Raw genomic sequence first — 12,755 nt, 5'->3', positions numbered from 1 at the left:
TTGTATAAATGGACTAGAGTCCGTTTCAACCAAAAATTCCCCAACCGCTTCTCCTCAGCTTTCAGATGAGAAAACCAGGCCCGGAGAGGTAAAGTAAGTTGCTCAGTGCCCCCCACAGCATGTGAGTAGTTGAACCAGCATTTGACCCCTAGAAAACTCGGGAAGCATAACCCTCACCCTCTTCTGTTCCTAGTATCAAGTGCTTCATGCGATGTCGCTCAATAAGTGTTAGCGTTCTTCTTTTTGATTTCTACTCCCTCATGACACTCGAGCTGCTGTTTTCAGCTCTCAGCAGCCTCTCCCTCTGGTGTGCTCAGATCTCAGCCCCTCACCCCGTGAGTCCCTAACAAAAGAGGCAGAAAGGAGTGGGGCAGGAGGCCCCAGGCCCCCAGCCGGCGGGAAGCTGACCCAGCCTCGCATGGACAGCCCTGGCTGAACCGTGTCAGAGTTGAATGTTACAGGCCCAGCTCTCTCTTTAGGACACAGGAGCCCTGCAGGAAGACAAGCCCCCCACACTACTCCTTCCCGGACTGGCCTTGTGGCCCCTCAGGCTCCAGGGGAAGGGAAGGCCCTCCTGGCAAGCACCTTGGACAATGAAAGGCACAGTCACCTGTCCTCCAGGCCTCCTTGGCTGGTGCAAGTCAGCTCATCCAGGGCCTGGCCACACTGACTCTGGCCTGACGGGTCTCCCCGCGTTCCAGCACAAGGACGGCTGATGGTTGGTCTATAATATGGATCAAATCCTGTCTGTCTGTTGGTCCCTCTCCCCACGCGTTTCCTTTGTCTCCTCCACTGTCTTTGTTCTTATTGTTGCAAATGTAACTGGCTAAATTGGGGTCCAGAGGCATAGCTTTGTAGGTTCCATTTTCTCTTCCAAGGAAAACTAATGGCCCAGGGAAAGTGGCACATGGAAACTAATGGCACATGGAAGCTACATTTGAAGCAGTGAGCCTAAAGAGGGCAATGTGATCTCAACATATGGATGGTGAGGTGGTCCTGAAGTGACAATGTTATTGTTCAATATTTCACATGTGCGTGCATGTCTCTCTCTCTCTCTCTCTCTCTCTCTCTCTCTCTCAGGGGTTACATAACAAGTCTGGGTTCCAAAGGCAGATAGAAGTGAATGTCCATTTGTTTGTTAATTCATATACCTAGAATCCACAAGTGCATAGAAAGCACTTAAAATTCAGTAAACTTGAAAACAGAAATCATGTAATATTCACCTTTCTATTCTCAGTGGGTAATACAGTTCTTGGCACAGTGTAGGCTCTTAATGCACAATGGTTGAGTGGGTTTATTGGTCTTTTCGCATGTATTATGTTGGATGATATTAAGGCTCACAAGAAAGAGTAACCCAACAGACTCTACAGCGAAATAATAATCATTCTATTGCACTTTAGCTTTCACTGCTATTGGACTCTTAGCTTCCAGCTTTCCTCGGGTACTTGATCTTATTCATCGTGACCCCAGGAGTAGGCAGATATCAATCCCATGTTAATAGACAAAAAAGCTAAAGCAGAGAAACGCTATGATCTGGCCAAGGACCTCAGTTATTAACATTAGAGGCAGAACTAAAACCAGAGGCTGGCTTCGTCTGTCCTTTCCGTCACCCCACAGTCTCCCTACATGCCTCCCCTCCGTTTGCACAAGGTTAGGCAGACCCTGCACCTCTACAATAGAACAGCTGTCAACAGACCAAAAAGAGGCCTCCTTTTGCATCCTCGCAACAAGCACCTCTTCTGCGCTTCCAGACACTTCGGTAGTGGCACATGGAAGCTACATTTAAAAAGTTCCAGAAAGCCTGACCAGGCAGTGGCGCAGTGGATAGAACATCGGACTGGGATGCGGAAGACTCAGGTTCAAGACCCCAAGGTAGCCAGTTTGAGAAAAGCTCACCAGCTTGGACCCAAGGTCGCTGGTTTGAGCAAGGGGTTACTCAGTCTGCTGAAGGCCCACGGTCAAGGCACATATGAGAAAGCAATCAATGAACAACTAAGGTGTTGCAACAAAAAACTGATGATTGATGCTTCTCATCTCTCTCTGTTCCTGTCTGTCTGTCCCTATCTCTGACTCTCTCTCTGTCTCTGTAAAAATAAATAAGTAAAATTTAAAAATAAATAAATAAATAAAAAGTGCCAGAAAGATAGGCTTTATGTAGAGAGGGGTGGGAACAGGGAAATGTCTTCTTTCTTTTTTTAATCAAGAAGCAGTTGTGGGTTTTGTTTGTTTGTTTTGACAAAGACTCAGAGAAAGGGACAGGGAACAAACAGGAAGAAAGAGAGATGAGAAGCATCAATTCTTTGTTGGAGCACCTTAGTTGTTCACTGATTGCTTTCTCATATGTGCCTTGACCAGGGGGCTACAGCAGAACGAGTGACCCCTTGCTTGAGCCAGCGACCTTGGTTCAAGCTAGAGACCATGGGGTCACGTCTATGATCCCACGCTCAAGCCAGTGATCCTGCACTAAAGCTGGTGAGACCGTGCTCAAGCCCGCGACCTCTGGGTTTTGAACCTGGGTCCTCCGTGTCCCAGTCCAACGCTCTATCCACTACGCCACCACCTGGTTAGGCAAGAAGCAGTTGTTGAATAAGCACCCACTAGTCTGTGGTGCTGGGAAAACCTCCTTCTCAAAGGCGTTCCTGAAGATCTCAAGAGTAGGTGGGGAGAGGGCTCTGGCAACTGCAGAGGGCAGAGTGGGAGCGCTCTTGGCGCACTCCCCAGGCTGCCAACGTCACCAGCGACAACCGCGATTGCTCTCCCGCCTGGAAGGGACTGGACTGGACTGGCCTGGCCCTGCTGCTCCCAGGTGTGTGTGAGCCACACAGCAGTCCTTCTTGCCTTTCTAAAATGAAGCCGCTCAGATTTTATATGGAAAGCAGCTGGGAAGAACGGGCCAGCCCAGCCATCCTTCCGCATGGAGGTGCAAGCTTCCTGTCCACAGGGGGGACCCTTCACAGGAGGCAAAGGCGCCTGTCCTCACCCTCCCCAGGGGAGGGGAGGTTCCTACACTGACTAATCGCGTCCATGTCCCAGGTTGCTCTCCCCTCCCCCACTCCCACCTTGCTGTCCATCATGGAAAGCACAGGTTTCAGTCATGACAAGGTTTTTGTAAAATGACCTAATTTTCCCGTGACTCTGCCAGGGCTTATGCATGTCAAAGAATTCTGGGACCAAGAATTATTCTAGAAATTATGATGTTCTGTCAAAAAGGGGGAATTTTTGCCGAAGAAAGAGGAGTGAGGTATAGAATGGAGGTCTCGAGGAGGTTGATAGAATAAATGTTGTTTCCCTCCCTCGTGCTGACAAACACACACAAGCCAGAAACAGTGGCCCTCTCACTCAACGTTTCTCGATCCCTCCGTACATATTTCAGGCGTGACCCTTACCCAGGGCTGCTGCGTCGCCACCCTCAGTGCACACCGCTCACAGGTCCAGTGGTCCGGGTGACCGGAACCTGGGGAGTGGAGCGGACAGCCGACACAGCGCCGTGTTGTGGCCTCAGCCGCTCTCTCTGCCCTGTCAACTGTTATCCCACCCTGACCCCCCCGCCACCCCAACCGTACCCAACACTGGATCACCGAGCGCGGGACTATATATACCCTATGTCTGACCATTCTGGAGGTCCTCAGCATGTCACACACTACCTCTGCGAAGCGGAGCCTCCCCCCCCCCAGCCTGCCTTTGTCTCTATGATACCCGAGGATTTTGCCTGCGTGTCCTGCAGGTTTTGCTCTAATAACCCGGGTCACTCGGTGTCAGCAGGGCCAGACTCAGCGGCCCCAGCAGAGGCTGCAGCCGAAGGGGGGATGCTGCCCGCCGGAGCCGGAAGTGTTTCTCCCCCACACACAAATCCTGACTTCCTGCCGCCTCCACTGTGTATGTGTCTGGCTTGTCTCCACCAGCCGTGCTTAGAGGCGTAAGCTCAGGGCAGGAGGACAGATGGTGAGATATAAGAACGCTCTGGGAGACCAAGATCATGTATTTGGAGGCCGCAGGGCCCTATCCCAGAGGCCACAGCACCTGCTTCTTATTTATCCAGGCTGCTCTCTGTAAGACATAAGTATAAATGTCTTTAGGTGGTGTGGAAAGATAAAATTCATACACAGGATGTTATTTGCTTTTAAAAGGCATTATTGACTTATTTGGTCATACATGTATAATTCAGTACTAAATTGTATGGTTCAAAGAAGTCACAGAGAAACCTCCCAGAGAGGCAGGACTGGAATGGACTGGAGACAGAATGTTTCCTTTACAGTTTGTGCTTAAAATACTCAATCATAAGGAGTCCTTAAAGGGACTAGGCCCCAGACTTGCCACTTTGACTTATTTTCTTATCTTGGCCTCATCACAAAACTAGAGTAAAATATGTTTCAGTATCCTGTGAAGTCTGATTTAAAATCCGGGGATTCGGGTTCTCTATTCCGAAAAAAAAAAAAAAAAATTAATCTTCTCTTTGTTTTGGTTATTCTGGGTTCATTTGTATACAAATATCTTCCCAGTGGCAACCAAAGTCTCCCATTAGAAATGAGTCCCATAAATATTTTTTAATTTTGTCCTTTAGCTCTGGTGGTCCTGTGGCCAGGATGTCTACTATTTGTTCTCCTACTATTTTCTCCAGAATGTTCCATGGTATAAAATGCAGAGAGTATTAATTATTTGAGAGCAGTGAAATATCTGTGTTCTGTTGCTCAGGCAATTTCTATTGGCACACCAGGCTATATGTAGAATTATAATTGTATAAGGTACGATCATAAGGAGTACTAGGATCCAGATTATTTTTTTACTGTGTTTACATAGATTCTAGTGACACCCGGATGCATCCCCCCTTCCCCTGTATTCCCCTCAACATAGGATCCAGATGAACAATTTTACTAAATGACACATTCTCAGTTCATTTGATGTAAAGTTATCCACTTTGATCTGTTGTATTTGTCCCTGTTTATTTACTGTCCACACGGTGTTCTATCCTGCGTTGCAGATTATTAGATTATTTACTGTTGGGAGAGAGATGCATCCTTAGGGGATTTTACTATTATTTTATAATTAATAATGTGTGACATTTGGCTTTTAATAGTTCATATGTCTCTCTATTATTCCTGATGCTGTTGGGTTATATGGCATATGAAAATTCTAATTTATATTATTTATAGCAGCAAAAGATTGTACTTGGCTGGCTGTAAAATGGGTTCCTTGATTTGAATTTATGATTTTAGGAGTTCCAAAGAATGTTTTCCACATATTTAATGTCTTAATTGTAGTGGCTGCCGATGGGTGTTTTGCTGCCAAGGCGAACATTATTCCCGTATGTGCGTCAACCATCGTACATGCATACTTTTGTTGGAAAGGCCATGGCAAGGGTCCAATAAAATCAATTTGGGCTTGGAAATTTGGTATTTGGGGTCTATCTAACCCTGGTGGCTCTGTTGTCTGGAATGTATATACATTTTTACAGGCAATACATCTATTAATGCCTCTCTTTATGTCTTCTATTTTGCCTTTAAATTTTTGGTTCTAAACCATTCTACCATTGCTGTTTGTCCTGGATGTCCTAATTGGATATGAATTTCCTTTATAAACTCTGGCAAGAAATCTAAGTATTTCTTTTGTATTTTATATTCCCTCCCCTTTTTAACTTGATTGTAGGTATTGAGGGTATTTTATATTCTCCTGTATCTTCATCTTTTCCTAACCTTAACTTTATCCCATATGTTTTTGTTGTATCCCTAATATTAATTTCTTCACCTACCTTAATTCCTCTTGCTAGCTTATCTGCTATTTGATTCCCAAGTGTGGTTGGAGAATTACCTATGGCATGAGCTGATATATGGCTTACATAGAGCTTTATGTGTGATATTAATTTATTTAGTTTTTCCCAGTGTTCTCTGGAACAGGTGTCATAATTCTGACATGTGATAAACAGACTCTGACTTTCCAGGAGGGCCCAGTTATTGTGTGTGTGAAGTTATACATAGATAAGAAGTGGCTTGGTGTCTTAACTGTGCAAGTTAACCTAAATAAGACCATCTTAAAAAGTGGCTTGAGGCCCTGGCCGGATGGCTTAGCGGTAGAGCGTTGGCCTGGCGTGTGGGGGACCCAGGTTCGATTCCCAGCCAGGGCACATAGAGGAAGCGCCCATTTGCTTCTCCACCCCCCCCCCTCCTTCCTCTCTGTCTCTCTCTTCCCCTCCCGCAGCCAAGGCTCCATTGGAGCAAAGATGGCCCGGGTGCTGGGGATGGCTCCTTGGCCTCTGCCCCAGGCGCTGGAGTGGCTCTGGTCATGGCAGAGCGACGCCCCGGAGGGGCAGAGCATCGCCCCTGGTGGGCGTGCCGGGTGGATCCCGGTTGGGCGCATGCGGGAGTCTGTCTGACTGTCTCTCCCCGTTTCCAGCTTCAGAAAAATACAAAAAAAAAAAAAAAAGTGGCTTGATGTAAACATTTTAGTAGATTAACATAAAAAGGGCTTCCTGCAAGGAACTCCCAAAAAGGTGGTTTGAGGTGATAATCCTGTAGATTGACACCCGTTAGAAGGCGCTGGCCAGAAAAGGTACTAAAGCTGAGGGGCCCCCTGCTGAGGTAGTCACCCAGATTCCAACAGAAACGTGGACTGTCTCCACGCCGCTCTGAGCTCTGACCAAAGACAACCAAGAGGAGCACGCCGATGGGGCCCCCTTAAGCTGTACCCAGGCACTCCTAAAGGATTTGTGAGTAATAAATTGCCTGTGTGATTCTTGCAACTAACTGTGTGTCGGTCGTGTCTTTCCTCCAGTGGAAGTTAGTGTTAGTACTGATTAGTAGCATCCTCACAGCTGCCTTGAGTAGTCTCAAAGAGGCTGCCAGCCTGCTGCTAAGCAGGAGTGTCCCACTGCACTGGGAAGTTGAATCAGGGACGCCTGGTCGATGTAGAGCTTGGGCTCTACTGGGACAACATTACTATCCCCACTTTATATAGATGAGCAAAACTGAGGCTCAGGATGATTTGGAATCTTGCCCAAGAGCACACTAGTAAGTCAGGGAGAAAGAAATCAACCTCAGATCCTCTGGGTCTAGAGCCAGCTTCTTCCACTCCGTGGTTCTCAGCCTATACCCCTCCCTGGCACAGCCGGGGTGGGGGAGGCAGAACACAGGCCTGTGGGGACCTCAACAATGAGATTGTGATGAGGTGGATTACGTCACACCCACATTTGATACACAGTGGTTGGAGTAGCAAAGGAGGGACCAATGTGCCTCCCTAGGGAGACATGGCCTCCAGGGAGGATCTGGGCACTAAGCCGCCTCTGGGCTCACAGACAGGAAATAGCTGATGGGGCTGCAGGCAGGAGAGGGAAGCAGGTTCTCTGTGGAGAGAGAGAAGAGAGGAAGGGAGATTGAGAGGCGGAACTGCTTCCAGGCCCATCACAGAAGGACCTATACCCGGGAGACCCTGATGAGCCACTCAGGGTCCCACCCTACCCTGGCCTTCAGCCTGGGCTCTGGCTGGCCAGGGGTCTCCATACACTCCCCTCCTGCCCAGGGTCTGCCTCATGCCTTCTTCCCCTTCTCCTTCAAGAGACACAGGGAATAGGCAGGAGCCCTGACAGACGGGTTGACTCCAGGAACGGTGCCCTGCTGGCCGCACAGAAGCCTTCCTGTGCTGCTTGTTTCCCATGGCTCAGAGATGCCGGCTTCCCACCCTTCTTTCTGACTGCAGTCCCTGCCCCCTGCCCTTTCAAGACTTGGATTGCCCAAGGCATCTGCCAGGCCCTTCAAGTCAGAGGTAATTCACCCATTTTATTCCCTTCGCCACCAGTCTTCATATTATTTACTGCTAGTATTCTTTAAAGCACTTCACAATCTTAAAAGATCTTTAGCTGAGACCCTCAGTAACATTAGGAAGCAGGTTTTATTATTCTTTAGACTCACTATCTTCAAGTTGAGCGAGCCCTTTCGATCATCCAGGCCTTTCACTCCCCAGAGGGGTATCTGAGCCCAGCAGGGTGGCAGGCTTTCAAAGGGCTCCCCATTACATGCATAGCAGCTCAGGACCTGTGATGAGAAAGTGTTAGGAATGATTTCTGTAAAATAATTTCTATAAAATACTTAGCTCTATTCCTGCGCCTGACTTCGGGGCATTGTGGGGCAGTCGGAAGCATTCACCTTTGGCATTCACCTGGGCAGAGGACAGGGCTGGGCTAGGTCCCACCAACTCTCCCACAGTAGGCGGTCCCCCCACCACCATGTGCAGGGCCCAGGAGCTCCAATAGCGCAATCGGTTAGCGTGCGGTACTTATACTGCAGGGCCCAGGCAGGAGCACAAGTGAAGGCCTATGCCATATGTCTTAACATTAAGGTTACAAAATGTATACATATAATAAATAAGAAACTAAAATGTATGAGTTGTATCCTCCAGCCTTGACACACATAGCATCAGAGTGACCTGGTAGGCCAGCTTTGGTTTCAAATCTCAGACTCCCCGTATTTCTGCTCTGATATGTTGGAGTGAGAAGATCCAGGCTCCAGCCTCCTCCCTGTCTTATGTCTGACCCTTCCTTCTCTTCCCACCCTCTCCCCGCAAGCTCTGTCCTGTGTCACAAGACGCTTCACATGCATGTGTGAGGACAACCAGCCCACACACCATTGCCAACAATGTTCCCTTTGTCACTCCATTACCTGAGCATTCAACATCCCAGCACCTCCTCAGGAATATGGACACAGGAAAAGAGCTCTGTGTGGGCTTTGAAAGAAGGTTTGGGGCCATCTAGACAGGGAACACCAGGGCACTGGGGGCTATACCGCATCTGAATAGGCACAGCCCCTTGCTCCTGGGACCCTTTACTCTTGAAGGGTGGTATGACCAGAGTAGAGCCCCCTCTTGCCCAGGGGGGAGGGGGACTGGCCCATGTGATGTTAGGCAAGCATGAATTTCCTTGCCCAGAAAAAATAGGGGTAACATTATCTACCAATCTTGCAGAGTTGCTTTGAGGATCAATTGAGAGACTTTATATAAAAAACCGGCGCAGAGTAGGTGCTCAATAAGGTTCATTTTCTTCTTTGCATCTGACCTTCCTATTCTTTCCTAGTCTTCTCGTTCATCTTCTCCACACTCTTCCCACCTTGTCTCTTCACGCTCCTCCCCTTTCCTTTCTCACTAAAGCCCCAGTGAGACTGGGTTTGGCACGCCTGACTTCAGTGCCCCGAGAAGGGGTCACTCCCCCTTCCTGCAGGAAAGCTGTCTGCTCATCATTCATTTATAAAATATTCTCGGATTTTTCTGATTTTAAGGAAGGGGATATACTGCGGTTTACAGAGCGGGTTAGAAACCTCATGTTACTCTCTTGCTTGAGGGGTTTGAAAAGTCCTTTGGGTTCCAACCAGAAACTCTTGGCTTTTCCTTGGCAGAAATTTGATTTCCTGTGAGATGTCAAAACATGCCACTGAGCATAAGTTGCAGAGGCTTTTATTTCATTCCGTCTGGTTTTGAAATGGGCAAGAAACGCTTCCTCTGTGTTTCCCTCAGCAGAAATGCTCACGTCTGTGTAATTTGCTCTCAGTCAGCTGGGACTAAGGGGGACCAGACCCTGCCAAGTTCAGATCCTCTCCTTTTCTCCAAACATCCCTTTCGGCGAAAACCTCAGTGTCTCTTTGTTTCTGTGACTTAAGGCTGTCTTTACAAACATTGTCACGGCACAGATAGGTGGTCAACCTTCCTTACCGGGAACTGAAGCTTATGCCAGATGTCAGACCCTCCATCAGCCTGTGTCCTAGCCCCGCCCCCATGTCTTACCTTGAGTTTTTGAAGTTGGGGTGTCTTAGATACACTTGTCTTTGGTGTTCACGAAGCTTTTCAAATCGTATTCTCCCATTGTATCTAGTTACTGAGGAATCAAGTTTAACCTAATGCATGTCTGTTCTTCAGTTTTACCTTGTTCAGGATCAGGATAAGAGATCCAGGATTTCTCTGTCTGTGAGAGGTGGCCAAAAATATTAGTAAAACATTTAAGTTGCTTTTCTTATATAAAACGCTTTCCATGAGTTGGATTGATGCATGCTTTCCTCTGACTTTTACCCAATTCTATATTCATCTTGTTTTTCCATCACCAAATGCACTTGTTTTTTTGAGCTATATGTGACATAAGCAATTCACAATCATTCCTATCTTGATTGCGTTCGCTTCACAGATATTTGAGTGTAGTACACTGCATTAGATACTGGGAAGGATACTGAGATCTATGAGCCACAATCTCTGCTGTCAAGTGTTTAAACCTTGTGGCTTTTTCCATGTGCATCTAAGACAGTGATTCTTTCCTGGAAGCAGAACCATGTCTATGCTTTTCTTTGTACATTTGAATAAGAAAGTATTTACATAACAGGTTCTCTAACCCAGACCCAACTACCAGCATCATGACATACAGGGAAGTTCAAGTCATGACCTAGCTGAGAAGAGAAGGCAATTATTTGGCAATATAAGGCAGATACCCAGATATAAACAAACTCAAAATTTCAGGTGATTTTTAAACTTTGGCAGCCAAAATTGAAATTTAAAAATTATAGTATCTACTAAAGTTTAACATATACAAGCCCTAAGACTCAGAATTCCCAGTCCTGAGTATATATCCAACAAACTGTGTACATATAGTTATCAAAAGGCACCTAAAAGAATTTTCATGAGCATTCCTTATAATTGCTTCATACTAGAAACTGCTCAAATATCCTTAGCATTTGGTAGAAGGAATGAGAGTGAACAATCTAGCCAGATAGGCAGTAATATGAATGAACCTCACAAAAATGATGCTTAGCTAAAGTAACCAGAAGCAAAAAAAAAAAAAAAAAAAAAAAAAAAAAAGAGGTATTTTTCTACTCTTAGAAAATACACACAAGCCTGACCTGTGGCGGCGCAGTGGATAAAGCATAAGCATAGACCTACAACGCTGAGGTCGCCAGTTTGAAACCCTGGGCTTGCCTGGTCAAGGCACATATGAGAAGCAACAACTATGAGTTTGTGCTTCCTGCTTCTTCCCCGCCCCTCTTTCTCTCTTCTATCTAAAAATCAATTAATAATTTTTAAAAAAAATTGAAAAAAGAAAGCAATTACATTAAAAAAGAAAGAAAGAAAAGACACACAAAAGAAAGGAGAAACCCAGCATATCAAGAGGAAATGGCGGGCTCCTTCGTGTTATCTCACAGTATGTTTAGAAACCTGCTTTGGATTAAAATTTATTTCAGGAAACAGTCTTTTTTAGGATAGGCTCTGACTTGGTCTTTGGATCATGCCTTCCTTTCACTGGATTTATTCTCTCCAGCTCCTCAGTCTTTTTTTTTTTTTTTTTTTTTCATTTTTCTGAAGCTGGAAACGGGGAGAGACAGTCAGACAGACTCCCGCATGCGCCCGACCGGGATCCACCCGGCACGCCCACCAGGGGCGACGCTCTGCCCACCAGGGGGCGATGCTCTGCCCATCCTGGGCGTCGCCATGTTGCGACCAGAGCCACTCTAGCGTCTGAGGCAGAGGCCACAGAGCCATGCCCAGCGCCCGGGCCATCTTTGCTCCAATGGAGCCTTGGCTGCGGGAGGGGAAGAGAGAGACAGAGAGGAAAGCGCGGCGGAGGGGTGGAGAAGCAAATGGGCGCTTCTCCTGTGTGCCCTGGCCGGGAATTGAACCCGGGTCCTCCGCACGCTAGGCCGACACTCTACCGCTGAGCCAACCGGCCAGGGCCAGCTCCTCAGTCTTATAAACAGTTCCTCAATCTAAATGCCTTCCCTTATGACATTATGGTATTTGACCTCCAAACTATCCAATGGAATATGGCACTCTCTGGGAATATGGAAGTTTTATTTGGGTATGTTCTGGAATAATACACGTGAATGCTGAAGGTGGAGCCTGTGAGAAGGAGTTCTGAAAAGGACCCCCTTGCCACTCTCAAGTTCGGTTGTCTTAGAAATTGTAGCTTGTTCAACTTCGGCTTTGGCCTCCTCCCACTTCTCCCTGCCCTGCAGTGCTGCCCAGTCAGGGGGATGGTGTCCATCTCCTGCCCAGGTCCCTTCCTGGTAGCTCTGACCCTGGATCCTCCTGACCTATCTTCCTCCCTCCCCTGTATTCTCTTCCAGCCATCCCAACAGAAAGCACATGGTCCATTCTTCAATTTATCACATCACCTTCAAGTGGAATTACACCACTACACACATAGTGTGAGACCTTTACAACAGATCAGCTCCATGTCTCCGCCCCCAGCCTTTGTGCTATTGTTGTCATAAATTTTATTTCTACATGTTTATAAACACCATATTACATGGTTATTATTTTTGCTCAAGCAGCCAAATATCTTTTAAAGAGATTGAAATAGTTTAAAAATCCTACTATTTAGCCATGAAGTTAACCTTTCTAATACTGTTTACTCTTGTGCTTAGATTCATAGTTCTATCTTGTGTCAATTTCCTTCTGTGCAAAGAACTTCCTTTATTTAACATTACTTATGGTGCAGTTCTGATGGGGATGGATTCTTTCAGCATTTGTATGTCTGAAAAGTGTTTAATGGACTGATGGACTGACCTATAGTGGCTCATTGGATAAAGCGTCCACCTGGAATGCTGAAGTTGCTGGTTCAAGAGCCTGGGCTTGCCTGGTCAAAACACATACATGAAGCAAGGTGATGCTTCCCGTTCCCTCCCTCCCCATCCTTTCTCTCACTCCCTCTCCTGTCTCTAAAATCAACAAATAAAATCTTTAGAAAACATATATTTTTTAAAAATAGAAGTTTTTATTCCCCCTTCAGTTTAAAAAAT

Source organism: Saccopteryx bilineata, chromosome 4, assembly GCF_036850765.1.
Source record: "Saccopteryx bilineata isolate mSacBil1 chromosome 4, mSacBil1_pri_phased_curated, whole genome shotgun sequence".
In the NCBI taxonomy this organism is placed as follows: domain Eukaryota; kingdom Metazoa; phylum Chordata; class Mammalia; order Chiroptera; family Emballonuridae; genus Saccopteryx; species Saccopteryx bilineata.
This window is presented reverse-complemented; position numbering follows the sequence as displayed.